Source organism: Hemiscyllium ocellatum, chromosome 22 (genome assembly GCF_020745735.1).
Source record: "Hemiscyllium ocellatum isolate sHemOce1 chromosome 22, sHemOce1.pat.X.cur, whole genome shotgun sequence".
In the NCBI taxonomy this organism is placed as follows: Eukaryota; Metazoa; Chordata; class Chondrichthyes; order Orectolobiformes; family Hemiscylliidae; genus Hemiscyllium; species Hemiscyllium ocellatum.
The window spans coordinates 8,444,185-8,461,219 of record NC_083422.1 but is presented as its reverse complement, the minus strand read 5'-3'; the positions used below and the strand labels follow the sequence as shown (position 1 = coordinate 8,461,219).

At 41.8% G+C, this 17,035-nt stretch overlaps 1 protein-coding gene across 4 annotated transcripts in view; it reads right to left on the bottom strand.

Moving 5' to 3' along the window:
* The window catches only part of rhobtb1 (Rho related BTB domain containing 1), a 94,328-nt gene extending 77,975 nt beyond the window's left edge, over positions 1 to 16,353 (bottom strand). Inside the window, exon 1 of one of the 4 annotated variants that reach the window (XM_060842318.1) lies at positions 16,206 to 16,353. The gene's annotated coding sequence lies outside the window, so the exon portion shown is untranslated. The other 3 variants (XM_060842319.1, XM_060842320.1, XM_060842317.1) reach the window with 3 other exon arrangements.
* Positions 16,354 to 17,035: the final 682 nt, after the last annotated feature.

Sequence of the window (17,035 nt, the reverse complement as noted above, 5' to 3'; positions counted from 1 at the left end):
GCAACTGTCTTCTGCTACGGCATGCTCCTCCTCAGGACTTAGCATGGATAGGGGCTTCTCATTGATATCATAGCCTCAGCTATTTGCAATATCAAGATAGAGGAGTCCCTCAGCATGATAGGGCCCAACAAACCTCAGGCTACACAGGACAGCTGCTCTGGCTCATCCCAGGCCAAAGGAAAATGAGGTCAGCAGCCCACCTCCACCGCAGCCAGCAGCAAAGAGGGAGCATGTTGTAGATGTCCACATAAGAGAATTTAGAAAATATACTAAATTCACTTGGGCTTGACATGTAATTAGACAATTAATGGTTTGGGGCTTGCATGTAATGTAATATAATAAAATGTTTGATTTTGTTTATGAAAATTTCCATTCAATCTTAGTTATCCTCTGCACTGTAAGGGACGTTTATGCATGACTCAAGGGCTGGCCGGGTGACAAAGGCTTGTGTACTCATTATTTGTAAATTGCAAATGTATCAGGTGTTAATGGGTGATTGGGGTCTGGGATTCCAGCAGAAATGGTTTGTGTGCATACTTGGATTGTGGCTCTCTATTGTATATGGCCGAAGTGGTAAGGGTAAGGAGAAACACATGATTTTAAAATACCTTCTGAGCTTCCCATGTGCCTAAAGTTTGGTGCCCTTCAAGCAGTTTCTTATGCCTAGAAGATACTGAGAGTGATCCTCTTCCATTTCCGCCTTGCCTAAGGATGCTTTAAATTCCACACTGATATTAGCATTGCGGGAGAAAACCAGTGTTTATTACTCATCTCCAAATGCCTTTGAAAAAGTGATGGCAAGCTGCACTTTTGAATCATTACAGTCCACCTTGTGAAGGTGCACCCACAATGCTTGTGGGGAAGTAGTGCCAGGAATTTTAATACAACAATACATTCTGCTTATGGTAATTATTTCATCTTTGATGTTGACCTTGTTCTGATAATTTGAAGAAATCATGGCAATAGACAAGTTACCAGCAGAAGCCTTACAATAGAAATGTCTATATATAGTTTTAGGACTTTATTATTGAGTGAAATCTTTGAAGGAGAACTTGAGATGTAAGGGTATACCCAAACACCTGGTGCCTTTGTTTGTATAGTTGAGAGGCTGTCTCTTTTACCATGCACATCTTCGTTGCTTTCCATTTCGCTGCTGGTGTCGACAAGATGTTTACCAAAATACTCTTTCACAATTTGTTTCCTTTCTCAGCACTTAATCTGAACCATCAACATCCTTTCTTCCCCAAATCTCACCCAACTCCCCCTCCTCCCCAAACTACTGCATAAATTCTAACCCCTCCACATTTTACTTCAATTCTGACGAAGGGTCATCTAGACTCAAAACTTGAGCTTGCTTTGTCTCCATGGATGCTGCTTGACACCCATATGTGGTCTTGTTTTTGTGTTTCAGTACAGATTTCAGCATCTGCAGTAATTTGCTCCTATCTGTATCATCAGAAAAGCCTTGGTGAGTTACTGCAGTGGATGTTGCACATAGTAAATACTGCTGCCACTAGTGCATTGGTGGTGAAGGAAGTGAATGCTGAACGTGGTAGATGGAGTGTTAATGAAGAATGTTGCCGAGTCCTGAATGTTATCAAGCTTGGTATCAGGGAGTACTTGCTCCTCCAGATGCAGATTGTGTCTCTTCCTCCCAGCTGCTTCCGTAACAGGTGTCCATAATCCTGTATTTTTGCTGCTCATCCAGACAGACAGAAAATAAGGTAAGAGGAACTGGGGTAGATGACCTGTCAATGGAGGAGCTGAAGTAATGATTATAGGCAATAACTCACTTTGACCAGAACATTCAGGATCCTCCATGACCAGGATGAGGTTGAAGAGAAGAAAAACCGGAAAACACCAAGCAGGATTGGCTAGAGACACAGAAACCATAAAAGCAGGCCCAGAGGAGCAAGGGGAAGGTACACAGACCAACAGCAGCAATCTGCAGAGAACATTATGTTTTAATTTTAGATGGTGGTGGTGTTTTTTGGACTGGAGAAGTAGCAAGATGAGAAATAAGCAACCCTTCTTTTGGTTTTGCACTAATTTCCCTAAAATACTTGAGCCTGTCTAATTGATCTATTGAATCGAATGGTTGGAAGTTGAGGTTATCTATTATTATTTTGATTTGGTAAATTCTGATTTTCTATTTAGACAATGCACAGAGACTTCCTTAGGTTTATGCAAGTGGTTCAAAACCATGTGATGCCAAATAAAATTGTTACTTTGAAAAAGTGTTTTAAATCTAGCAATGATATATTGTTAGCATATTATTTTGAATTGATGAACCCTTCACTTGAAATTGGTAAAGCTGTTATATACTGTAAGCCTTTTCACATCTTGTCTATCAAAAGAACCTGGAAAAACTTCACGTGAATACTTAAGATAATGTTACTATGTTAATACATCACTTAATAAAGGGAGTTAGTGAGAATAAAATTTGAGCTGCTTAAAAATCAATAAGTAACCCTCAAGAAAATATTAAAAAACTCCAGATAAAGATTTATTTTGATCCTCCACAAACAAGTTGGATTTTGAGGGAATCAGATACACAGACAATGGAGGAACACAATCCTTCTGATTAACAAAGGCTGCTGGCTGGCCGGGGGGAGGTGGGGGGGTATTGATGGTCATATACGTAGTCTGAGACCTTGCAAATGGGGAAGCGAGAAATGGTACCTTAACCTCTGACCCTCTCAGCCTGACCATCTACATTCATTCATTCAGAAATTGATTCACATTGGCCCACGTATCACTGTAATGATGTGATGACGTGCAATTGATTGGGAGATGCTGTACATGTCTACACTGAACTAAGGCACAGAAATTCATTAAACACGACAGTTACCAAAATCCAATAACAACCAATTGAAGCAAAGCTCACATTCTCCTCCATCATGTTTCACAAATCAACAATGATCTCTCAGAGCCAGTTCAATCTTCAGTGACACTGCTACTCTCACATCTCAAAAGTAATGAGTCCATTATCAGTAGATCCTGGCAACTAGTGGAGTCATCTCCACACAAGTCTCTGTTCATGATTCATTCCCCAGAAGGGTGCCCTTGCAAATTGCTGCTGAGCTGACCAAAATGCACACACCTCCGTTCTTCTCAGGTTCCCCCCTCCCTCAAATTGGAAGACCTTCTTCCAGAATGAACAATATACCTCAGCATGGCCCATCTGATGGGAGCAATCTTCAGTTTCTGCAACACTGTCCTCTCCAACTGCTTTTCAACCCACATTCAGCCAGAAGACCATTCATACGTGGGCCTTGACCCTAAATCATAATCCTCCTATCACTTTGGTAAAGAGAAAAGGCTTACTGCATGAATGACAAACACAATAATAGTTGCTGCTGTTTTGCTGCACTTTAAAAGGTACTCACATTCTGATCCTCTAAAGGTATGCTCAATAAAAATATTCAGACGGCCTGGAAAATAGGGTCTTACCGATTCCTTAACCATTTCAGTTGCTTGGTATTTATTCATTTTCGAACTCTGTGTACACTTATAAAGTAATTGGTTTGTAAAATTGCATCGCCATTTGATCAGAAGCCTAAACCACAGAGACCACTGTAATGTTTCATACCAGCCTAATTGCCTAGCACAGGGCTTTAGGAGAAACTTTGGCTACTCTCCATGTCAAGAATATTTGGTAGAAGATTAGTTCAAGCCAAGTAATCTCCATCCTCAAACAGACTTCCTTCCCCAACCCTCCAAAACCTTTGCTCCTGGATCTCATTCACAGGCTCGCTTGGTGAATCCTTAGAAGTCGTGAACCTTAAGGAGAAAAGACTGAACACAATATGCAACCAAACTTTCCCATTACTGAAGGAAATGTAAGAGTGGCTTTCACTCCAGTGCTGCCCAAATCCCAGTCGACCATGTCCAGGCTGGCACTGGCATCCACTAGAATTCAATTAGAATTAGTGCCCTTTGAATTTTACAATTAATTAAGTTGAAGATTCCCTTCAGTCAATTGGGAGTATACTAGAAACAAAAAGCACTCCAGGGTCCAGAGACCATATGCCACTGAACAGTCCCTCACTGAAGGTAGTGAGAGGAGCATACCAGATCCCCATCACAATATCATCTGCAAAAAAAAAGGATGTTTTACAAGACAGTACTCAGATTATACATATAAAGCAAGCACAAGCAAAAAAGGATACATGTGATTGAAAATCTTGTTAACTCTATTAGCACACCACCCAACGGATGAGAGCAAACAAGAAATTATAACACCATGCTGAATGTGTGCGTGTGTGTCACTGGTTAAAATAAAATAGGAGAAAGTGAGGTCTGCAGGCACTGAAGATCAGAGTCAAGAGTGTGTTGCTGGAAAAGCACAGCAGGTCAGGCAGCACCCAAGGAGCAGGGAAAAATAAATAAATCGACGCTTTATTCCTGATGAAGGGCTCCAGCCCAAAACGTCGATTCTCCTGCTCCTCAAATGCTGCCTATCCTGTTGTGTTTTTCCAGCAACATACTCTTGAAAATATAATAGGAGCCTAAAAAACTGTAGAAAAGGATAATATGAGGACTAACAAATGAGTACTACAAGTGATGTTTTGGGTATCTTGCAATTATTTGAAAATTTAAACAAATACAGTAGTTCTGACACAAATTGAAAAGCATTTCTGTCTTCCTTACAATATTGCTGGTTCAGTGGCTAATTCCTGCTCATTCATACTCTTCCTCTATCTTAGTTTTACTACTTGTTCAATGACATGCAAGATGAGGATTTGCATTTAATGGAGTAAATAACAGATGGCAATCTGTTATGACCCTGGAAGTTTGTATTGTGGGGTAAAAGTAAAGTTGCCATAGGACCATAGGGCAACTCTTCCATTTCAGAGACTGAAGTGGTGGTTTAACCAGAGGATCACCATACCTCAGACAAGGGGACAGGTTCAGAAAGTAACCTCTGCAATTGCAGGAACTTTACCCGTGCTGTTGCTTTAACTCTGCATCACAACCTAGTCAACTAGCTAACCAACAGTCCTCTTCGGTCTAGATAACCTACTTTCTACTTTAAGATCCTATCACATGCTCAATAATCAACTTCTTTATACATGTATATAATACCATTGTTGGTGTACAGTAGATGTAAACATTTTAAGCTACAGCTGAAGAAAGCAGTCAAGCCAAACTTCTACTCTTCAAACTCCTTTAACTAAGAAAGATTTTGAAGAGCTACTACATGACATGCTATCGGTTTTGTACATCCATAGACAATGCTTTAGTTAATACACAACAATGGAAATATGAGCACAATTTATGATTAGATTAGATTCCTTTCAGTGTGGAAACAGTCCCTTCGACCCAACAAGTCCACACCGACCCTATTAAGAGTCACGCACCCAGACCCATTTCCCTCTGACCAATGCATTTAACACCATGGGCAATCGAGCATGGCCAGTTCATCTGACCTGCACATCTTTGGATTGTGGGAGCACCCAGAGGAAATCCACGCTGACATGGGGAAAATATGAAAACTCCACACAGTCACCCAAGGCTGGAATTGAACCTGGGACCTGGTGCTGTGAGGCAGCACTGCTAACCACTGAGCCACTGTGCCACCCAAACATGAGACAGACTTGAAGAAATGTATTTGTTATTCTCAAATGATGATTGTGGAGAGGTTGGTGGCCAACTTGAATAATGCATATATTACATCCCAGATGTTCTGTGGACAACAAACTGGATACAATGCAGATATCCTTAGTACAGACGACACAAACATTGTTGTAGTTATTGTGACTATAACAATAATTAGCAGCGTCATTTGATATTGCATTTCACCCAGTTGTCCTGAGCCTGGTATCTGTACCTTGGTTAGCCCTGACATCAGACACAGTCATTATCTATTCTTATTTCAATGGTTGCAGTGCTAGTGGAGCAATTAAACAAAATCGTATTGCATTCAACTAAACATAGATAGATTGAACTCACTTTTCCATAATCGGTCAAATAAACTACTGACAACATTATCTGCAACATCAAGAATGACGGTCAACAATGCATCAGTAGTTAAGCAAGACTTGTTTTCCATTTTAAACATTACCACTGGTGTTAACAATTAATTACCCTAATGGAACTCTTGTACATGAAGTGTTTTCCCTGAAGAGCAAGCTGGCAGAAATAAAACAAGCTGAAGTATGTGGTAAACAAGAGTCCCAAGTTTATTGCTCAATAACTTAACAGTTGCACAGGTGTCACATTTAATGCCAACGGTAATTCCTTGTTTTGTTCCTCATGAACATTAATTATTCTTGGCTCTGCTGATTTTCCACCAACCTCTTGTTTTTGAAAGTGATAAAAGATAAATGATATAAGATGCAAAATATTATGGAAGCATGGATCTTGCATTTCAACATCTGACATTCACTCTAGATTCTATAGCAGATAAAAAAAACAGCTGTTGATAAGAAAGACTTGCAATGCTCAGGGAAGAGGGGCTGGGATGAGTATTAGGAGAAAGTGAGGACTGCAGATGCTGGAGATCAGAGTGTGGAGCTGGAAAAGCACAGCTGGTCAGGCAGCATCCGAGGTGCAGGAGAATCAACATTTTGAGCACAAGTTGAAGGGCTTACACTCAAAACATCAATTCTCCTGCACCTTGGATACTGCCTGACCAGCTGTGCTTTTCCAGCTCCATAATCTTTTGGACTGGAATTAGGAGAGTTGCAACTGCAAAGAACATGTAATTGATGGACAGAATGGCCTCCTCTTTCGGAAACCATTCCTCTGATGCTATACAAAACTTTTAAATTATATTGTTGGGCAACTGGTACAGACACTCAAAATATTCCTCCGAATCTCCCCCACCACACCGCGGAGAGGCATTAACTCAATGAAAACAAATGGATTAGTGCCACTTGAAATAGAACAAGGACTTTTAAACATACTGGATTATCCCACAGTACTGTCAAGTCCAAGATATTTAATTTCTAAAGTAAACTATGGTTTGACTAATATCACGTGTATCTATCACAGACAAGTCAAACTGAACTTTAATTCCTACAAATAGACAGTGAGATTCTTCACATATTCAACTTTACCACAGGTATTTGCCAAGTGCACTTAAAGTGTTGACTTAGCCCTCTGAGCAATACATTTCGTAATAATTAAGCACTTGATTTGAAATAACTTTTTGTAAACATACTGCCTTGCTGGATGACTTCTATCTATCGCCGCTTTATTGTGTATCACCACATTGGGGCCACGAGGGAATGCAACTTTAAGATTCACTACACTTTAATTTAATTCTTGATAATTTCATGGACGATCCCACCACGAGTTGACGAATGTAATTGACTCGTTCTATTCGCTTCTCGAAAGATGCTCCCACATTCAGAAAGCGTTAGGATCAGAACAATGTATGCCAGATATTTTGCGCAGATTATGTAACGAAGATAGGAGTGTTCGATAAAGGAAAACACATGAGGGTTTAACATAATTAGCACTTATACGAAATTACTGAAATAACATCATTTCCGATGACAAACTTTATAACTACAATCAATATTTATCTAAAAAAAAACAGCGCGCCAAGTTGAAAGATTTAGCAAGTAGTGGCTCTGCATTGAACCTGCAAACTAGGGCACAATACTTTTTAAAACAAAAGCTATTTGCACCTGATTCCTAGAGGTGGTGGGGGTGGGGGGAATTTACCCCGGGCTTGCCCGTCAAGGGTAAACTGGACGATCGCGATCTTTTTACGGAGGTTGACAGCCCGCCTCAGGCACGGTCAAGCTGGGTGGGGCAGTGTTTCCGATGCACCCCCATCCATCCTTTCATCACTCTGGAGTTGTGGTCCAAGGCTGCAGTGTTGCCAGGACAGATGTTGGCCGCTGCCCAGCAGCGGTTACCACAGTAACGCATAACAGAGCGCGCGCCGCTGCCCGTTGCCCCCAGGGACCAATGGGGAAGGGGGAAGGGGGCGCGGGCCTCTGAAGAGCAGTTCCCCTTCAACCCAGTACAACAACAAACAAATTTACCCTGACAAACCTGAGCGCCCCGGTCACCGCTCCGACAACGATGGCACAAACTTTCAGCAGCTTTAAAAACACACCTCCACGGAAGCTGACTGACTACTCCCCGAGGGTTTAATCCGGCTCCCGTTCTTACCGTCGCCTCCTCAAGAAGGGCCCGCGACGCCCCTTTCTCTTCGCCGGCCACCTCCCCCCCCCCCACCACCGCCTTCTGACCGCCAGCAAGGTAATGGGGGGCACCCGGTCAGAGTTCCCGGTTCATTCTGCCGCCGTTTGCTGCTTGGGCTCGGACTTGCTCTGCTTCGCCCCACCCCTTCACTCCCCTCACAGCCGTTGTCAAAGTGGACAAGGGACAGTGATGGCATGAGTTTCTGCCGCCACCGCCGGCTCTATGACGGGGTGGGGTGGGGGGCGCGACCGGGCGCACGCGGCCTCCACCGTCCACTCAGACCCGGGCGCGAGCCAGCGCGCGACTCTTTGTGACGTCAGCGCCTGCCACCCGGCCCCATTCATGAAAAGCGTGCGCGCTTGTGTAGCTCTTGGTGAATGGCTTTGTGAGCGGGCGACAATGTGACAAGTCTTGTTCGCGCCAGACCAAGGCGAAACCTATCCTTCTTGCTTTTTATTTAGCCGGTGCTGGACAATACAAACCCACAACACCCCTGCTTGCATTTGTGCACTGCTTGCCTTTAACATGCAGCTCACTTTTAATCGGCAAGGTTTGTGAGACAGCTCCATTTGCCTTCCTGACCCTCAGAATATTCTGATTCCTCTGAGTAGTATTGGACGTCGTTGCGCCGCATGTTCGTCCAGTTATCGCGTCTAACATAAGCAATAGTATCGTGCACTGAGTAATTCACGAGTGCAAGTGTACACATCAGGGAAAATTCGTGTTTATGTTGTCCGGCTTTGCTTATCCTGAAAAGCAAAGGAACATTAACATCCATACATATCTGGAGCAAATATATCGTTATTGGGGTTTTCTTTGCTTAACAAAGGTATACTTAAAACTTTCAAAAGTCAAATTTCTTACCTACTTTCTGCACATGTTGCAAACGCATTCTGTTTAAGTCCACCATTAGCCCAACAATCATAAACTTGGCAGGACTGTTAGTTTTGAGTAAACGAAGTGACTTTGTGTGTCCAGAAGGGACGCTGCTTAGCATTGTCATTTTACTCGATGTTTATCATTTGTGTCATTTGCCAATTTGGAGGAGAATTTAACCAATTTGAAAATCGATATTTCTTCGGATGATCACCGCTCCCAAGGGCAATTACGCGAAATCCAGTGTCCAAAAGGAATCAAATTGCAAATGTCTTATTTGTGGAAGAGGACAATGCGATTGCAAGATACACACCGCTGCATTCCATTAACAATGGCTAAACTATGCCTGTGCAATCGCTGACCCACTTTTTCAGTCACTTTACAAGACACCCTTATCACCAAAGGCTGTAGCTGTCAAATTTCATTAAGAGGCAAAATTCTGTCTGCAGCAATGGACTAGACTCACAGAAGTACGTCTGTCACCCACAGGCATTAAAGGATTATTGCTTCCTCAGTTAAGTCTTATAGTCTGGACTACACTGAAAGACGAGAAAAGGTTTCAGGTACCACTAATTGTTACCTCTTTCGTTGTATTGTCATCACCTTTGAAGATTAGACTTTTTGTGAATGGGATTTCATCCAGCTTTAACATTACTTTGCAAAAGACTGGTATGTGTACCAGCTGCCTCTAGTTATAGAAAAATAATTGCAAACCAAAAAAAAGCTATCAGTATCCCAGGGCAAAATATTAAATCTTAATGTAATTATCAAATGGCAGAGTCATTAAAAGGGGTCACAGAATGCAAACATATTTCATCGAACTGTAGAGGTTCACAAAGATTATGTGATACAGTCTAATCAACCATTCTTCAAACTAAATGTATTTTTTATTTATAAACTTCTTAAATATTTGAGCAGTGGCCTGTTTCCTCCTCTCCCCTTAATTCTGTTGTGTTAACAAAAAAGATGCAGGACTGATACTGTTTCCACACAGCCTGCTAATTGTTTCCTGCAAATATTTATACCCAATAAATAGCTTTAATGTTTGCTTTGTAGAATGATTCTGATTTATTGTAATGACTAGTTTGCTTAGTATCTCATCTCCCTTGTTGGTTCATTCTAAAAAAAGAGAAATATTTTCAGGTCAAGTCATTTCATGTTAATCATTCAGGCATGAATAGTCTGGAACATTGTCAGTTTAAGTCCCACTCCAGAGATTTAAGCTTATATTCCAGGGTTGACAGTCTAGTATAATACAGTGTTTTGCATTGTCAAGGTGCTGAATTTAAACAAGATATTAAACTAAAGTCTTGTTTTCCTTCTCAGGTGGAAATAAATAACCCACTGTACTATTTCAAGGAGGAGTAAGGAGTACTCCTGCAAGGGAGTCAAAGGTTATAAAACAGGCAGCAAGTTGGAGTTAAGGCCACAATCAGATCAGCCATTATCCTGTTGAATGGCAGAGCAGGCTCAAGCAGCCAATATGCTGGCTTCTTCTATTTCTTAATTCTTTTCCATTCCTGGTGCCTTGGTCAATACTGTACTTATCCATCAGCCAATATTTCTAAATATTTGGTCACATATCTCAGTCCGTTGTAGAACTCTGTTGTGTAAAAAATTATTGCCATATTTTCTACATTACAATAGCCACACTTTAACAAAAATATTGTACTTTGTTTGTTGTACAAAGTTTGAAACATCCTGAGGTTGTGAAAGGCAATCGTAAGATGGTCCTTTTATTTTAAATAACTTCATTAAAGCTTTCTAAAGTCTGTTTTTTCTCTTGTAAGAAGACCCAGCTCTGAGTCTAGTCCTTATGGACTGAACTGAAAATATCAAATGTAAACGAACAGATGGAAATAATTTACATTTAAACGATGGTTAAAATAATGTACTGAGGTTACAATATTTGGAACTAAACACTTCCAGACCTAATAAAACCAATATATTGCCCTGTCGTAATTGTTTGAAAATATGATGATTGATGGCTAACACTAATCTGAAAAATTTTATGGAACTAAACCCAAGGCAGATCTCCTCATAAAGATCATTGATGGAATCTTTCTGAAGAATATTAACAATAAAACCCATACTATACATACAGTATAAATAACTATTTAGCATTTTTGAAAATATGGAAGTACTCTGTTCTGCCCTTATGAGACAAATGTGTTTCCAATGCTGATTCTTGATTGCTCATTCAGACTTAACCTGACAATGTATTCAGTAACAACTTGCATTTATCTGGTGCATTTGTAATATTTAACATCTCAAAGCACTTTATATGAAGGTTATCAGACAAAAATTGACACTGAACTACATGAAGACAGCTGATCAGACAATCAAAAGCTTGGACAAAGAAGTATGAGAGAAGTCTTAAAGAAGGAGAGAGATGTGAAGGGATGGAGAAGTTTAGGAAGGGAATTTCAGATTTAGGGCCCAGGTAACCAAAGTCATGACTCCCTGTATTGGAGGAAAGGAATTGATGGCTACACAGAGACCAAATGCAACTTTAAAATATAGTTCAATTCTGAACTGAGCTTCAACTCTAACTCTTGAATATATCATCAAGATCATCTACTTCCACCTATTCATATCACCTCTGTGTTTCAGTTTAACCTCATTGCTACTGAAAGTCTCATCGACACATCATTGCGTCTGCTGCAAAGCAAATCCACCAAATCACTTTGAAGGAGATTGGAAAACACCAGGCAATACAGCAGGAGAGAAGTTATGAGAAGTAGTTTCTCTTGATTTCTTACATGTTATTCTCCCAATTTCTATCTTACATTGGCAACAAGTTCTATTTATATAATGCTGAGATGTGAAAATAGAGATTAAAGGTGAATGATCAAAGGTGTGGTTGTACAGAAAAATGGGCTGAAAATGTGTTGCTGGTCAAAGCACAGCAGGTCAGGCAGCATCCAAGGAACAGGAAATTCGACGTTTCGGGCCAGAGCCCTTCATCAGGAATGAGGAGAGGGTGCCAGGCAGGCTAAGATAAAAGGTAGGGAGGAGGGACTTGGGGGAGGGGCGATGGAGATGTGATAGGTGGAAGAAGGTGAGGGTGATAGGCCGGAGTGGGGTGGGGGCGGAGAGGTCAAGAAGAGGATTGCAGGTTAGGAGGGCGGTGCTGAGTTCAAGGGAATCGACTGAGACAAAGTGGGGGGAGGGGAAATGAGGAAATTGGAGAAATCTGAGTTCATCTCTTGTGGTTGGAGGGTTCCCAGGTGGAAGATGAGGCGCTCTTCCTCCAACCGTCGTGTTGTTATGTTCTGGCGATGGAGGAGTCCAAGGACCTGCATGTCTTCGGTGGAGTGGGAGGGAGAGTTAAAGTGTTGAGCCACGGGGTGGTTGAGTTGGTTGGTCCGGGCGTCCCAGAGGTGCACCCAATGTGGCCTCCTCTATATTGGGGAGACGGGCCACCTAGATTAGATTAGATTAGATTTACAGTGTGGAAACAGGCCCTTCGGCCCAACAAGTCCACACCGACCCGCCGAAGCGAAACCCACCCATACCCCTACATTTACCCCTTACCTAACACTACGGGCAATTTAGCATGGCCAATTCACCTGACCCGCACATCTTTTGGACTGTGGGAGGAAACCGGAGCACCCGGAGGAAACCCACGCTGACACGGGGAGAACGTGCAAACTCTACACAGTCAGTCGCCTGAGGCGGGAATTGAACCCGGGTCTTCAGGCGCTGTGAGGCAGCAGTGCTAACCACTGTGCCACTGTGCCACCTACTTGCAGAACGCTTCAGGGAACACCTCTGGGACGCCCGGACCAACCAACCCAACCACCCCGTGGCTCAACACTTTAACTCTCCCTCCCACTCCACCGAAGACATGCAGATCCTTGGACTCCTCCATCGCCAGAACATAACAACACGACGGTTGGAGGAAGAGCGCCTCATCTTCCGCCTGGGAACCCTCCAACCACAAGGGATGAACTCAGATTTCTCCAGTTTCCTCATTTCCCCTCCCCCCACCTTGTCTCAGTCGATTCCCTTGAACTCAGCACCGCCCTCCTAACCTGCAATCCTCTTCCTGACCTCTCCGCCCCCACCCCACTCCGGCCTATCACCCTCACCTTGACCTCCTTCCACCTATCACATCTCCATCGCCCCTCCCCCAAGTCCCTCCTCCCTACCTTTTATTTTAGCCTGCCTGGCACCCTCTCCTCATTCCTGATGAAGGGCTCTGGCCCGAAACGTCGAATTTCCTGTTCCTTGGATGCTGCCTGACCTGCTGTGCTTTAACCAGCAACACATTTTCAGCTCTGATCTCCAGCATCTGCAGACCTCACCTTTTACACGTACAGAAAAATGGACAGATTCAGGTGACAGACAGTTAAATCCAAACCAAACAATTAAATTCTTCAGAACTCTGCTCCTGATATGCAATGCCAACACATCTATCAACTCAGTAGTCACTGAAGTCCATTTCCCACTTTCCATTGCATCAGGTTTGAAAGCCTATTCAAGTTTTAGTTGCCTTTTTAGCCCTGATCTACCTTACACTGGTTAACTTTTCCAGTACTAAACTCAGTATACACCTATTGTTCCATCTCTCTGGTCCACTTAACACCCTCTGTATCCCAACTTCTAATCTATGCATCAAGCCGTCAGCATGTCCTAATACACTGGATAACTCTTCCTCAAGCCCTCCATCTTGACACATTTCCCAATCTTAAAAATATTCCTCATCCTCAGTATCTTCAAAAGCATCTTCAGTTACTTCTTGTTATTTCTCTCCAAATTTCCTGATCTCCTTTAAAGTATCTTTGGATATTTGTTCTATGAAAGTCGTAAGTATTTTTGATAATTGAAGAAAATGAAAGTAAATATTAGGTGGTAATTATAATGGAATAGCAGTGCCTTTACTTCATTTATTCTTTCAAGGAATGTGAGCATCACTGCCTAAGCCCACATTTGTTGCCTATCTGTTGTGGCTCTTGAACCGAGTGGTTTACTGGGCTGTTTCAGAGGGCAGTTAAGAATCAGCCATATTAATTGAATCTGGAGTCACACGTAAGTAGTCTATGAAAGGATAGCAGATTTCCTTCCCGATAGGACATTAGTGAGCCCAATGAGATTTTACAACAGCTGATAATAGTTGTCGTGGTCACCATTCTTAGGCAAAACTCTCAATTACATATTTATTTAACTGAATTTAAATCCACTTGCTGCCATGGTGGGAGTTGAGCCCACAGCCCACTCTGGATTATTAATTCATGATATTACCACTTTGCCAACTCTCTTATTTGCACCTTAATTGTAGAAATATAGGTCAGTTATTCTACACAGTTTATATTTCAGTGTAAGTTTCCATTGCATCCAGTATTTATACACAATGCAAATTAAAATCAAATCAACCAATTCCAACTGCAACCAGAATCTGATTTTTTTAAAAGCTCCATTGATGAGGCTGAGGAAAATTTGATTGCACCCCCCACCACCCTCTCCCCCCCCCCCAAAGCTTTCTTCCAATCATAACACATGTTAAACATAGAAGAGAAAGTTCTATGCATGTTTTCCAGTCTGAATGCATAAAGCTCCATTTTTCACCGACCAGAAAAAAATGTGCATATAACAGCATAGCTCCAAATTGCTTCCTCTATCGACACAAGTGTAAACCACACCAAAGGGTACCAAAAGCATTAATAAAAGTTACAAAAGTGCAATATTATAATAAAAGCAAAATATTGCAGATGCTGGAGGTCTGAAATTAAAAAAAAAGCTGGAAAAAAATTGGAAGGTCTGGCAGCATTTGTGAAGTGACAAATAGAATTAACATCTCACAAATCCAATTTGTTGGAAATGAGAGGTACTAACATATATTGCACAAAGTATGTTCTCGCATGAAATGCTGGTCTACTTACATTGTTAGTGCATTGAAGAATTCTGCTCCACTTTCAGAATAGGGTGGGATTATCCTATTAATAAGAAATCAGCTGGAGGGAATGAGCTGCAACTTTTGGATGAATTTCAGCATCACAGACCTTAACCATACAGAATGGAATGGGCAAGGGCAACTCGATGATCTTTGCGTGGACATAGTTCCAGGCTGGCTAACATAGCCATTCACAGGATAAAGGCAAGGTCATTCTTGCTGCCTAATTTTTATCCATGTCCAATGGACCCTGCGGAGGTGAACATGTAGTGAGTGCAAGTGCGGACAAGATATAGGCAACAGAGACCTGTGAGCATAAATAATTGACATGGATCATTTAGAATTCAGTGTGTTCGGGGTTATTTAGACATTGTGTTTATTGTCCTATTAATATCGTCACCTCAGCTGAGTGGAGGTATTTTTCTGTTCGTGACAGTCTACTACCAAGATACTAATCGATCAGAAATAGGGTTTGAGGGTGATGCTACTACTGTAGATCAGCGCACTGTTAGAGTACCTTCAAACAGGTTCGGTTTTCAGGAAAGCGAGAATCAGCCTGGTCTTCCCTCCCCATGCCCCCAGCCCTCCCTATTTGCCAAAGGCTCGTTCAACCTCCCCCCCCCCCCCCCCCCCCCCCCACTTCCCGACGAGATCTGAACAGCTTCCAGTCTCACCTCACACTTGAGGATGGAAACCCGATGGAACTGGGGCGGCTTCCAGAGTATACGAATCGACTTCTTTTATTTTGTTTTTAAAAAAAAATACATTTCTCTCACTTGAGCATGCCTGTTTTGTGATTCTGGAAGAATTATATCGTTCTCTGAACTTTTACAAGTTCCACGGGACCCAGCCTTAAGTATTTAAACGTGAAGGGCTCTGGAAATAGTTCTGTGAATTAAACTCAGACGGAAAAGAACAAATTAGCGTCGCTCCAAATTGCCCCAGCGATTTTTCAATCAGTGTCTAACCATAGTCCCATGTAGATAAACCTTCGTACAACTGCTTCAGTGCACTTACAATTGATACCGCTAGCAAACAGTATGTTTACTTTTCCATATAATTCTAAGTGCAGTTTTCAATTACCTTTGGTATTGTACACTTTATGAACAATACAGTAACACACACCAAGAGATAAATATACTGGCAACATAAACAGGCTGAGCTATAAATACACTGCGGGATCGATATGCAAGTGCTTTCTGCACGTTAGGGCCATTTCTGTCAATTTCATCCCATTTCCAAAGGAAGTAATCCATCCCAAACAGACCTGAAATATGTCAGAAGGCCTTTTTTGCTCCCCGATAAACATCTTGTGTTAAGTGCAGCCTTTTCCATGCTGTAATTTCTCCTCTGAAGCTGAGGACATAAGCTCCACATGTGGTCTTGGGCAACATCAGTTCCTCTGGTGACGTCAATAGCTCGTCTCTGCTGACTGTAAACGAACGGGCCCCGATTAAACCTTTCTGCCTTTTTTTTGGAACAGTTTTGATGCTGTCACTTTGGGTTACATTATTTGCAACGCCCTTCTGAAAAGTTGGTGATTCTGCGCCTGACTCCGGTCAGTTTCTTGCAAAAAACAAAACAAAATCTCCACATCAGATTTTACACTTCAGCGATTACTGCACTCCTGCATGACGTTCTCATAAAAGTAAAGATTAAGTGAGCGGCTGTTTTGTATCAGTGTTGCTGCAGAACAGTCATATTTCGCCTGCCTTACATTTACTGTCCTTGAGCTGGATATGGTTACAAAGCAGCCGAATTTCTGACTGTCAGCAATAAAGATGTAACCTGCCTTTTTTTTTGTTTGGATCGCTTGTTTGACTTTAGGGTCACAAAGAAGATATTTCGAATGACCATCACCTTACAATAATGACATTAGAGATGGAAAAATAATTAATTACAAATAAAAAAGCGTTTCATAAAAGGTTGGACTAAACTGTCGAAAAGTCGTTGTGTCAATTTAATGACAATTATAATTGTGGCTGTACAATATTTGTCTAATTGTGTGATGCACTTTGAAGTGGAATATTAATGAAGATAAGAATATAACAGGGTCATAGCATTAGCCAGAGATCAGAGCAAACACAGTTTTAAAAT